General features: G+C 37.5%; 1 non-coding gene across 1 annotated transcript; it reads right to left on the minus strand.

Annotated features, from left to right (window-relative positions):
- Positions 1-359: 359 nt before the first annotated feature.
- LOC145566460 (small nucleolar RNA R71) lies at positions 360-466 on the minus strand. The gene has a single exon (XR_014095426.1). It is a non-coding gene; the product is annotated as a small nucleolar RNA R71 (small nucleolar RNA).
- Positions 467-13,781: the final 13,315 nt, after the last annotated feature.

Consider the following 13,781-nt stretch of genomic DNA (forward strand, 5'->3'; position numbering starts at 1 on the left):
GTGATTATTCACAGCCAAAGCTTACAGATTTTCCGCACCTTACTCCTACTCCAACTCTTGATGGGGTACAGTTTGAGATTAAACCCTAATTTATAACGATGATAGAAAGGAAGCAATTTAGTGGAGCTAAGGGTGAAGACCCAAATCTTCATATTGAAGACTACTGTCAGTACTGTAATACCATCAGGAAAGCTGGGGTCACATAAGACCAAATCAGGGAGATTACCTTTCCTTTCTCTTTAAGTGGAAAAGCCAAATTATGGTTTAATGGATTAAATAGAACTGCACTTGGTATAACTGACTGGGAAACTCTTGTTTTGAATTTTTATAACAAATATTATCCTGCAGAGAGAACAGATGTACTACGGAGTGCTATTCAGAACTTTGCCCAAGAGGTCGATGAGACTTTATATGAGGCTTGGGAGAGGTTCAATGATCTACAAAGAGAATGCCCCCACCATAATTTGGCACAACGACAGTTGATCCAAGCCTTTTATAATGGACTTGGAAATTCATCCAGAATAATATTGGATTCTACAGCTAGTGGGAGGTTTATGAACCTTAATGTTGATGATGCTGATCAAGTTATTAAAGATATGGCAATACATAATTCCCAATATGGGAATCCCAGAGGCTTTGCTAATAAAGGGAAACATAGTGTCGACTCTGTATCCTTTTTACAAGCTTAATTAACCTCTATTTGCCAGAAACTAGATAATCTTAGTACTGCAAATGTAGCTAATGTTTCTGCAATTAATAATAATGTTAATGAGGATTTCTGTGAAAATTGTGGAATTTTAGGTCATTGGGAGCAAGATTGCAGGAGTTGCGTGGAACAAGTCAATGCCTTTCAAGCTTATAGGCAAAATAACCCATACTCCAACACCTACAATCCTGGGTACCAGAATCATCCGTACCTTTCCTACCGGAGCACCAACGTTCAAAATCCACCACCTCCACAAGAATCACAAGCGCCACAACAAACTCATCAGAAATATTACCACCCCAATGTTGGCTAGAAGAACTAACCACAACAACCCTCCTCATCTTTCGACCCTGCTCTGGTAGAAATTAGAGCGATGCTGGCTAATATGCAGAAGCACATGGAGAGTAGAGATGCTCAAATTGATTCGATCCTAGCACATAATAAAATTGTAGATAATCAAATTGAGCAAATTTCTGCTACTCTACAAGCCCGTCAACAGGGAGCCCTGCCAGCACAGCCGACCATGCCTATGGGTCAAGCCTATGCAATTACTCTAAGGAGTGGTTCACACTATGAAGGCCCCCCTATGCCCATAGATGATGAACCTGTTTTAATAAATAATGCTAATCTTGATTCCATTAAACCTGACAATGTAGCTAATAGCCGCGCAGGGCTAAAGAATAATACTAATATATCTTATTTTACATTGTAGGGTACGACTCCAGGGAAGGTAGCAGCTCCAGATAAGAGCAGTAATATTCCAAAGCTAGTTATCAAACTTCCATTCCCAAATCGTCACTTGAAAACAAATTTGGATAAGCAGTTTGGTAAGTTTCTGGAGATGGTTAAGGATTTGCAGGTAACAGTCCTCTTCACTGAATTAATTACGCAAATTCCTGCATATGCAAATTTCATGAAGGAAATATTGTCAAGAAAAAGGTCTATTAGTGAGGTAGAGACAGTAGCTTTCACTGCAGAATGTAGTGCCGTACTTTAAAATAAATCTCCACCTAAACTGAAAGATCCGGGTAGTTTTTCTATCCCTTGTCATATTGGCAATCTAATGATTGATAATGCATTATGTGATTTGGGCACTAGCGTTAGTGTTTTGCCATTGTATGTGTGTTCGAAGTTAAATACGGGTAAATTAAAAGCTACTAATATTACTCTACAAATGGCCGACCGTTCTTTTAAATACCCCTTAGGTGTTTTAGAGGATGTTCCTGTTAGAGTAGGTAAATTTTATATATCTGTTGATTTTGTTGTTCTTAATATGGCTGATCTGAGGATACACAAACCCCAATTATTTTGGGTAGACCATTCCTTAACACTGCAGGAGAAATTATAGATGTGAGATGTGGTAAATTAACACTATCAGTAGGGATGATAAAATTATTTTTAATCTTAATAATACCCCTAAAAGCCCCATGACAGAGGAGAAGTATTTTAGTGTTGATGTGGTTCAAAATTATTCTAACAAGCCCCAAGCTCTAGTAAAAGATCCCTTGGAGGCGGTATCCTGTGTTGCATCCTTTACAGATGAAATAGACAAATTGCAAAAGGAATTTGATGCAATAGAAAGAGCCCTCTACACTGTCGGTCTTGGCTTTGAGGATGAGAAGGTGGAATTAAACAAGCAAGCTATGGAAATTGAGCATACAATAAGTGTTCCTCCAGATCGAGTTGCAAGTGCTAAATGTAGTGACAATTTGAAGCAACCATGGATCGAAGAGGGATCTTTAGTGCGTATCATTGAAGAACTCCCAATACAAGTCAAGGAGGATCCACCAGATAAGGTGAATTGGCGTCCCACAGGGTATGTCAGGAAGCAGCGTCGTGGCCTAAACATCGCTCGATCGGGTGAGAAACCACCCGACCAAGCGTTAGGTCAAGGGTCCTAGTTCTTATACTTGGTAAGAAGGTCATGCGGGACCTAGATAAACCAGCGCTTTACGGGAGGCAACCCGTACTTTAATGCTTTTTAGACTAGTTTTTCTTTCTTTTTCTTGTAAGAGGAGAAAGGAGGGAATTTAATGAGTTTTATGAGTTTTTGTACAGGTTTGAAGGAAAAGAGTTAGCCAAAAAATCGAAGAAAAGAAGAAAGACAAAAAATCGTCCAAGTTAGCCTCGGGCCCGATCGGGCGAAGCTCGCCCGACCGGGCGCGAGAGCAAGGGTTCAAAATTTGTAATTTTCGCCCGACCGGGCGCGAAAGTTGACGTATACGAACAATTTTTCCGCCCGACCTGGCGTGAGAGAACGAGCAATTTTGGGGTAACCAATCGCCCGATGAGGCGAAGCTCGCCCGATCGGGCGAGAGAACGACTCATCATTTAGAAGCCCAGATCGGCTGACCGGGCGAAGGTCCGCCCGACCAGGTGCGACCCCTACTCCGCGTCTTTCTTCTTCTTCTTTCTTTCTTTCTTTCTTTCTTTCTTCATTCTTTCTCTTTACTCCATACTTTCTCTCACTAAAACTCTATTTTTCTCTACCTTCTCTCTACGTTTTCTTCTCCATCTTTTACCCAAATTCAAAATTTTTTACATATTCCTTCTCCTCTCTTCATCCTCTATAATCTTACATAAAAATCTTCAAGTTCCACTCAAATAATTTTTATACCATTCTAAAAAATGGCGGCAAAGAGGGCAAGAACAATTCTAGGGGGAAGCTCAAGCCAACAATACGATCCGGCATTGCAACTACCACAATGGCCGACGATCAACATAGCAACCCCGGAACAGAAGGAAAAGCTTGAGCAGCTCTAGAGGCGAGAGGTAATTCCTTCACGGTGGTTATACCGCCCTACTCTAAAAGCATAGGGATTATATGACTATGTTAGGAGATTTTTGAACGATATTGGTATGAGGAAATTTGTTGATATGCATTAGGCCACTTATCGTGAATTAACCAGTGAATTTCTTTCTTCTTTGCACGTTTATAACCATAAAACTGGGCCAAAATTGATATTTAGGTTAAATAATAGAAATATTACTTAAACTTTTGTTGATTTTTGTAAATTATTTGATTTGGAACTTGATTTGCCTCACCAATGGCATGCTGAATATAAAATGGATGATATTTATAATGCTTTGGCTGGTTTTCCGGCGCCTAATGCCCAACATGCTAGTGCTAAACCAATCCATCACCCCGTTCCCAAAATATGGCAAAGATTTGCGGGTGTTTGCTTTTTAGGTAGGAACGAGCCCTAAAACTGTCAGCCCAATGAACTTGTTGTTATTGGCCATTATGTGTACGGGTTCGGGAAGCTTAACATAGATAGGTATATCATCCATCACTTAGCTAGGCATGCCATAGCTAGCAACTTCTCTAGTACCCCCATCCGTCTAGGTGGCTTTATCACTAGGATAGCTATTAAGAAGGCCGGTTTTGTAGAGAGTAGACCCAACCAGATGACTAATTGTGGAGCGGATACCTACATGACTGCTAGGTACCTTGAGGAGTTGGGGTGGGTTAGGGTAGAAGACCATCAGGTCAGCCATTGGTGTGCTAGGACAGGTATCGAGCAGCCATTGCCCATTTTCCCCTGCCTAACCCTGACTTGACTGCTTTTCATCCCGGGCAGGATTCTTATACCTATGCGCCATTAGTTTCCCATGCTAGAGGGCAAGCACCACCAGGTCCACCACCCCAGCCTGAGCCCGCGGTAGTGCATTCACCACCTCTCATGTCTCACTCTGTCCCCCATGTTGACTCTGACCCAGTTTGGGACTTCTAGAGTATAGGTCAGGCTTTAGGCCGTATTGAGCATTCCCACAATGACCTTAGGAGGATGGTAGGCTCCATTGACCATAGGTTGGGGTATCTTGAGAGGAACCAGGATAGAGCTCTCTACCATATGTATGATGATTATGCTCGTCGGGGCAACATTCCCGACGATGCCATTAACCCTGACTGGTTTTAGCCTCCTCCTCTGGGATACGATAGGGATCCCACTGCCCATGGTATTTATACTGACTATTCTGTCTTCCATGGGTACGGCAGGACATTCCTTTCGGGGGACCGGCGGGGGGGAGTTTTCACGTTGATTATTTTGGTGGTAGCTCTTCTGGTGCAGGTGGTGCAGGTGGCAGCGGAGGTGGAGGATTCGGCTCCATGGATGAAGATGATGAGGACTAGCCATGCTGGGCTAGTCTGAGCCAATGAGGACATTGTCTTATTCTGGCTTGTGGGAGATTCTAGATTTCGTATCTTTCTTTTTCTCTTTTCTTTTGTTTTTGGTGTGTTTTCTTAGATTAGATTTATTGCTTTCTAGGTTAGTTTTATTGCTTTCTTATATAATAAATACAAAAAAATTGAAAAAAAAATTCCAAAAATACGTTCCAATGAATTATAAATCATGCTTCCCTGTGCCCCATACTTGGAAATATTGTTTTGATTCTTAGTATATGATGATAAGCATTGTGGATTTGTTGATCATGATTTGAAGTCTGATTGCTTAGATGTCCTAACATGCGTCAATTTTGTCCAACTGCTTGTGAATATAGTGCTTGACTAGATGATTTGGTTAGGAATATGTGATAGTTCCTGGTATGTCAAGGAATTTGAGTATTGGTTTGCAACTATAAGTAATGTTTATATGACTCATTATTATGCACATTGTGGAGGACAAAGGTATTTGTTCTTTTAGGTAGCCTCCAGATAATTGTAGATACATTTGTTCCCTTCTTGCTACCCATGTTGTTGCCTTGACTTTTTGTTGTTTATTAGCCACATTACAAGCCTATTTTTCCCCATTGGTTACCAGTCCCGAGCTTGGCTTGGTGGAGCTATTAGTGAGTGAGGCGAGGGAGTTTGTAGTGTGCTTATTATTTGCACAATTTGGGTGGGTTTTGAGAAGTTATTTTGTTCTTGATCATAGTTATTTTTTTGATGAGTTTGTAAGTTGAATTTTCTTGAAAAAATAAAGTATGATGTTATGAAAAAAAAAGAGAAGTTCAAAGGAAAAAAAAGTGAAAAAAAATAAGTGAGCTTCAAAAAAAAAAAAAAAAAAAGAAAAAAAAAATGAGCAAAAGGAAAAAAATTGTTCAATGTTCAAATGTTCTAATTGGAGGTTAATCAAAAGAAAGAAAAAATTCTTTAAGTTTCAATGAAAAAATTCAAGTTTGGAAAATAAAGTTTGTTTAATTACTCAAGTACTTCATTGTTATATTTTTGTGAGTGAAATTTGTAAGTGTGGGATTGTTGTTTATGTTTGGTGTATATTTGGTGGATTTTTGTTGGAGTTGGTTATGTAGGAGATGTTGATCACTATTTATTTTGATAATTTGTTTTATTAGGATTTGCTCCCTTTAAGCATAGCTTTTCTCTCACTTATTCCCAAATGTTTCCTACCCTTTACCCTAGCCTTACATTACAAGCTTTAAAGACCTTCCGACCTTTGTGCATAGAGTTGTATGAATGTGAAAGTGTTGTTTATCAATGCAAGTTATGATTTGACATATTTCGAGTCGACTAGTAGGTTGAGTGTACATTTGTTTAAACACACGAGAGTGTGAGTTGGGAGGGCATTGTTCACATAAAGGGGTTGGTTGGAGAGCGATCGAGTACATCTTTTACTCGCTACATAAATGAGAGTTGAGTGTGTGAGCACTTGTCTTGAATTCTATATGCTCTTGTGGTTTGCTCTATTTGACAATTGTTAGGGAGGAAGAGTAATTGGATGGATGAGATTGGTTGATGTTGAAGCATGTTTATTAGATTTACCTTGAATTGTTTGTGCTTGATTTTTACTTTTTGGGGTGAAGCATATATATTTATTTATTCATTGACGAGATCTTTGCTTAGGGACAAGCAAAGGTTTGGCTTTGGGGGAGTTTGATATGTTCATTTTATATAGTATTTTACCCCCGTCCCTTGGTCATAATTAGTAGTGTTTTTGGCTCTTTAGAGCCACTTTTATTACTAATTGTTGTTTTCTAGTGTTTTCATAGATTTGGTTGACTTTCATAGGGATTTGCATTTTTAATGCATTTTCCCGAGATTTTATGGAGCAACTACGAGCATTGGAGATGCACGACCATCCTTCATAGCCCAGGACCGGTTAGAGCCATCGAACCAGTGATTAAGGGCTCGGTACATGTGATACCGGGGCATTTTGACCGAGTATTTAAGACCCGAAGAGGAAATCCGGATTGGCCCGAAGAATTGGAGCCCAATCGAAGTCTAAAAAGTGGCCCAAGAGTGTCGCCCGGCCATTAGAGGTCCCGCCCGAAGGCGCGCCCGGCTGGGCGGGGAAGTGAAGCTCGCGCCCGAACCGGGCGCGAGAAACATGCACTTGAGAAAAAGGCGTGCCCGATCGGGCGGTGCCTCGCCCGATCGGTTGGGTGTCATTATTAGGAGTTTTAATCGTCGTTTAAGTTTGTTTTAGTTTAGGATTCTTGCTTAATATAAATACTTTTCCGTTAAGCAAGTTTAGTATCTTCTTTTACTCTTTCTTAATTCCTCTCTTAGATTTTCTCTCTCTACTTAGTTTTTAGATTAGTTTCTCTCTCTAATTCTTTGTTCTTAACTCTACTCTTAATTCCAGATTACTTTGGTAACGATTTCTTCTACTTTAATCTTAGTTTTTTTATTTTAATTCTTTCATCATGTCTTATTTTATTGCCTTGATTAGTTTAGATTTAATTATGTGTGAGTAGTTTCCTTTCTAGGGTTTATGAGGATCCATAAATAATATGAAGGGGTAATTTATTGTTGTTAATTATCAATGCTAGATTAATTTCCTATTGATTGATTTAATGCTCCGTGACTAGATTAGGCCTGATCTTTTATGCATGAGTTTGACAATATTGATTCGAGATTTGAGAGATGAGAATTGATGTTTAGGTCTAGTTTCAATAGGCAGGTTAATTTATAAATGGTTAAGTCGAGATTCGAGAGATGACATTTAATACCGGTAGATTAATTATGTGATTGTAATACGTAGCGAAAGCCTTTTATGATCTGATTAATGTATGCATTGATGATTGATTATTATGTTTTACCCTGGAATGTTATTTATTGGTGAACCTATGCCCTAGGACTTTATTCATTGTTTTCTCTTTACTCTTAATCTCCGTAGTTTTGTTTTATATCCATATTATCGAATTGTTACTTTATAATTTAGATTGCTTTAATTAATTAGGAATAGAAAGACCAGTTTCCCTGTGGATTCGACCCTACTTCCCTTTCTGCATTAGTTAGAGGATCCAGGAATTACTTTTGATTAGGTGATACGACTATAGCCTGTCAGTTGTCCCTAATCGTATATGTCAATTCCCACTTCCTAAGAGTGCCAAGCATATTCACAACATGTTTTAATGTAGGCGCACTTCGAACGACGCCTACAACTACGTACTAACATTTCACTTTGTTTTACGAGTATTTTTTTTTTGGTACATAGCATAATATATGTCATACATTAGCACTAGTATACAATTTCTTTATCAACATTTTATTATAGTACTCTAAATCCCCAACCCTTCAATTATATGCATTTTTTTAGAAACTATCCTCAAAACATTTTCCACTTCTTTAATCATCAAAAAAAAAAAAAATGTATAACACGTTTTTGTGCAACTTGCCTTAGCGAATAACTACTTGCAACAAAACAAAGTATGTAACTCCTAGAGCAAGACACTAACCCATATGACACTAACTAAGTAACACGAGTAACCCCTATAACACTGAACGGGTAACCTCTTTAACTTTGATAAAGTAAAACCCATAAAAGCATTGCATGGCCATTGACATAAAAGAGTAAGACCCTGTTTTGAGCTTCTAAGCAAAGCATAGAATATCATATTTTTAGCATAGCACATCAGGTGTCAGCACATTATTAATACGGTTATTATTAATACTCAGTACAATAGAGCTAATTAGGGTTTAACAGAACCGACCAGTCCAAAACCGACCATTACAACTCAAGTCTAAATTACAACATCAAAATCAACTTTCCACATTTTAAATATATTTTTTCTTATATATCCCGTGCATTTTGCACGGTTACAATCTAGTGGTGAAAATTTTAGAGGATATTCTCTAGAATATATATTCAGAAGGGAGAGTGGAAAGCGGGGTTCTTAGCCTCTAGAGGCGAGAAAGGCTCTAGCAGGGGTGTAATTGTAATTTTGCATGTAGGTTTTATAAAGTAAAGGCAAATTAAGGAAAAGAAAAAGGGGTCACGTGCAGCATCAAATAGTATAACGGAAACGGTTTTCTCTACGATGAGGTGAAATTTTAACCTCCAAGAGTGAAATCCATAGGATGTCAAAAACGTTAATTAGTTGAACTTTAAGGTGGGGCCTTGTACAGATGGTAGGGAGAAGCATAACGGGGCATTAATTGTGTAACGGAGATTGTTTGTGGAAAGCGGGAAAATGAAAATTTCATAAAAAGTAAGTGTTCACCAAAAGAAAAGAAAAATTGATTTGGGGGAAAGTTATTGTAGCAGTCCTTGTTATTTATTTTCCCAAACGATTCATGCAGAATTCTTGAACTTGGTTTAACCTCCAAATTGCAGTCGTAGGGCTATTATGTGAAGGATGAGGACCTTCTCGGAGTTGTTGGGCGTGGATTTAGTTGAAGCATTGAGTGATGGGTCCGATTTAGGTTACGCAAAAGAGCTTCAATTCGACGTTGACTATGTAAGTAGTTGTCATTAAATTTAACTTAATAAATAGTTGTTAATAAGAATGGACTGACATATGTACACGCCTGATATTCATTAATTTAGGTTAGTAATTGCTAATTAAAAATGTGGAATGTGTGGGTATATAGTTTGTAGAATCGGTGTTGTTGACAAATTGAATCGAAATGTGTAAATGAGTTGAAGAAAATATGGATCAGCAAAGGTGATTTGATTTGTTTAATGTTTTTTCTATAAATTAAAGAATGTGTGTTGTTAAGCATCTATGATGTGTTGGGTTGTATTGAATTTGTGTATGTGTGGAATTTTTTTTTTTTTTTTGCTTTTATGTTTGTTGTAGGGGTGTGGATTTGATGATACTATTGTAGGGGTGAATGGATTAAATGAAAGGAAGGGAGGTGTAGAATTTGGGAATGATGATATAATTGATGAAGATGAGGAAGAGGAAGAGGAAAAGGGTAAGGATGAAGAAAATGAGGAAATCTGCTCTGAGGAAGAGGGTGAGGGTAAAGAAAAAGGGGAATTCTGGTATATGGAAGTGGGTGAGGGAGAAGAATTGGGGAATTCATTTTTAAGGAAGAGGTTTGTAGACACCTAAAAATGTCTCCCCAAAACCAAACCCGATGATGAACAACCTTTGACCGCCATTATTGGTCGGGTTGAGTATTTAATCTTGGAGTGCTTAAATACATATTTCCATTACATAAACAAACCCAATTTCTATCCCATTTCCCCAAACCATAACTTATTTTCCTCTTTTCGTTCTTTAAACCCAAAATAATTCATTTCATGTCCTTTAAAATCATTCATTTCGTGTCTTTTTTATAAAAGTGTTTAGTCTAGTTTATTTTGGTCCATAATCTGGGTCCAATGATTAAATAGTTGGATGGGGTTGACAAGAGCTTTCCAACGATATATTATAAGCCCAAATCCGAGTTATAACGAATAAGTTATGGCCAAAATATTAAACTGAGCCCAAACCACGAACCTAAGCCCACCTAACCTACGACCCAATGATCATGTAGAGGGTCCAAAAGCTTTAATACCATCCCTAAACCAATTAGGATTAATTGGAAAATTATAAAAGTTTCTAAAATATCTTAATTATCCTTTTTGAAAAGATAAAATTAAAGAGTTTGAAATTGAATAAAACTTTTCTTTTTGAAAGTCCTAATTCTATTCGAATTGAAAGACGTTCAAAGATAGAAATATATAATTTTCGTGCCTCATAGTTTTTATCTAAATATTAAATGGTTGGATAGCCCTTGAAATTATCTTTCCAATGATATATTATAATATTAATTCCGAGCTATAACGGAAAAGATATGAATGAAATATCAAACTCTATCCAAAACTGACACCGTCTCACTATTTCGGCCATATCTTTTATTCTACATATTATTTTAATCTGATTCTAATGGTTTAGAAATTAGACTTCAAGAACTTTCCAACGATATCTTATTTATCTTATTCCGATTTTTGGATCAAAAGATATGATAAAAACAAAAACCGCAAAAATTGTAGTCTATCGAGTTTTATTCCGATTTAATTCGGATCTTATCTTGTTTTTTTTACCCTTCTTTTTTCTCTATAAATAGAGGTCATATCTCCCTTTTTTTTAATCATCAAAAAGCTTGATAATCAAATCATTCTCTCTTCCTCTCTTTTACACCAAAAATCATTCTTAATAACACCATTCTTCCCTTAAGCATTCCAAGGAGAGTCCATACTTAACCCGAGGTTCCTTCCTTAAACCAAGGCGTGAAAGGTACAAATAATTGAGGGTTTGGACCAAATCAAATCTACATTTATTTAATTTAATTTTATTTGATTTATATTTTTTTATTGAAGTTACTAACAATTTATTTATGATGTAGCAATTTAAAGGAACGCTCGGAATATGAGTAATTAATTAATTTTATTACTCTTATTTTATTTTAATATTGCTAGTATCATGATTAGGTTATTTTATATTTGATTTGACTAACGCTATTACTGTTAAATTGCTTCCAATATTAATTTTTATTCTATTATTTTTTATCACCATATTGCATGTTTAAAGGGAATATGTAATTGAAAATGACGCCTAATAAGATAATTTAGACAACCAGTTTAGGTTCCTTTTTAATCTTATTGTTTAATTAAAGTGATCACAATATTTTAGAATTATTTGTTGCATTAATATTCAACCAATTTAGCCTAATAATAGTTTGGAGCAAATTGAATATTTGTTTGCATGCCTTTGAGATTGCAGGAATTACTTTTCACTATAAGAATCGAGTATAGGCCAAGACGGGCGAATGTGACTCCATGACTCACTTCGTACCATCATCCCCGATCCTCCTTTCGTGGTTCCAAACCATATGGAGTTAGTAATCTCATGGATTATGAATGGGGTGTAACCTACATGGGTCAATCGTTGTTGCCTATCATTGTCCCTTAATTCGTGGTTTCCTTTTATGATCCGTGAACGGTTTACAAGTTCCTTAAAACTTGTTGGCGGCTCCCTACTTTATTTGTCCCTAATCGTTGTCCCTAATCGTATATGTCAATTCTCACTTCCTAAGAGTGACAAGCATATTCACAACATGCTTTAACATAGGTGCACTTCGAGCGACACCTACAAGGTTGAAGATGGTATGAAATATGAGGATGAGGGGGCTTTTGGTGGAGCTGAAAATGTTGCAGGTTCCTCCTTTGTAACCCCCAAGAGGAAGTTAATGGTTGATACCTTTGTAGGGGAGGAAGAGGAACTGGAACCACCTGTTATTAGTATGGTCTTTGGTAGTTGAGATGAAGTTGATAGCTATTTTTGGAAGGATGCTAGGCAGAAGGGATTTGGCATTGTTAGAGTAACATCTGGTTGGGCCAAGGTGAAGAGTAACTTGGGATATGGTAAGTTTTGCAAACATAGAAGGAATGGGAAGTGGACTTGTGAGTGTTATAGTGTACCCTCTAAGATGCAAAAGGTAGATCCTCTTAAGGAAGGGTTGGTGCAAGATGATGACTCTATTGTAAAAAGGAAAACTAAAAAGTGTTCATGCCCTGTCGAGTTGTATGCTAGTAAAAATGCAGAGGGGAATTGGGTTATCCGCAAGGTTATGTTGGAACATAAAAGACACATAGTCACTCCAAGAAAATCAAGGGATGTTGCCATGTTTCATAAGCATGAGTTGGTTGCTAAAAATAAGCATTTGGTAAAACAGGCCTGTAATGCCAAGAAGTCAAGGGTTAAAATTTCACAAACGTATTATAGACACCTAATTGTGTCTCCCCAAAACCAAACCCAGCGATGAGTACCTTTCACATCATTTGATTATCGAACGAAGTGAAAGTGTGAAAATTCTTGTGATGCGGTTGTTTTAATAACTTTTCCTTCTGTTGTTGAAAATGAACTTTATTTACGGAAAATATCCTGTGTAATTTAGTTTGGTTTATAATAAGGGTCCAATAATAGTGTAGTTAAATTGGACTCGAAAAGATTTTTCCAACGATATATAATAAGCCCAATTCCGATGAATAATGAGGAAGTTATGGCCAAAATACTAAATTGGGCCTGAAATGGTTTTATGGCCCAATGATCTAGTGGAGGACCCATTAATTAATATTCCTAAAGTTATTAGGGTTTATTTTAGTCTTCAAGAATAGTCTAGAAGGTTGTTTTGAGCTCTAATGTGATTAGAAATGATAATTATATTTTTTTTTTATGATAATAAAGAGTTCTATTCGGAATAAAACAAGTGTTTTAAAGAGATTAAAATCTGATTTTCAAAAATAAGTACGAACGTTTTTGATCGAATTTAATTAGATTAAGGATTCTGTACAAAGTTTTAGAAAGCGCGTGAATCAGCGTGGAACGACAAAACTGGCGCAGAACGATAAACCGTTTTAGAAAGCGCTTGACTTTGTCGTTCTGCGACAGAGGTAGTTTTACTTTTAATAGGATTTGGTCTTTTTCTGATCGTTTCTGTTTAGGGTAATTTTACCCCGCCACGTGGTCCAATCAGAGGATGACACGTGTCAGCCTCAGAATGGCCCAAAGTGGACCAATCTCTGTTTTACACGTGTCACTCCAGAAAATAAGGGAAAAAAGGCGGCCTTCGGGCCCAAATCCCGAGAAAGCCGCAAAGCGGCGCAGCCCACCACTGATTAGGGTACAGTGACCTAATCAGGGGCACAAATCCCAAAGACCCTATAAATAGGGAGATGTCCCTCTTTCTGAGGGCACGTTTTTCCATTTATTACACTTGCATTCTCTCACATTAGAGAAGCACCTGAGCTTGGAATCCGAGCAGATACCCACCTAAATTTTCGTTCTCTTTATTCCATTTCAAGTTACTAACTTGACCGTCGGAGGCGGAGCTCCAACCACCCGGAGTCTCCGTTATTTTGCAGGTACAGCTCAGCCGGATCAAACTTCGTGTTGTAAC

Source organism: Chenopodium album, chromosome 1 (genome assembly GCF_948465745.1).
Source record: "Chenopodium album chromosome 1, dcCheAlbu1.1, whole genome shotgun sequence".
Taxonomy (NCBI): Eukaryota; Viridiplantae; Streptophyta; class Magnoliopsida; order Caryophyllales; family Amaranthaceae; genus Chenopodium; species Chenopodium album.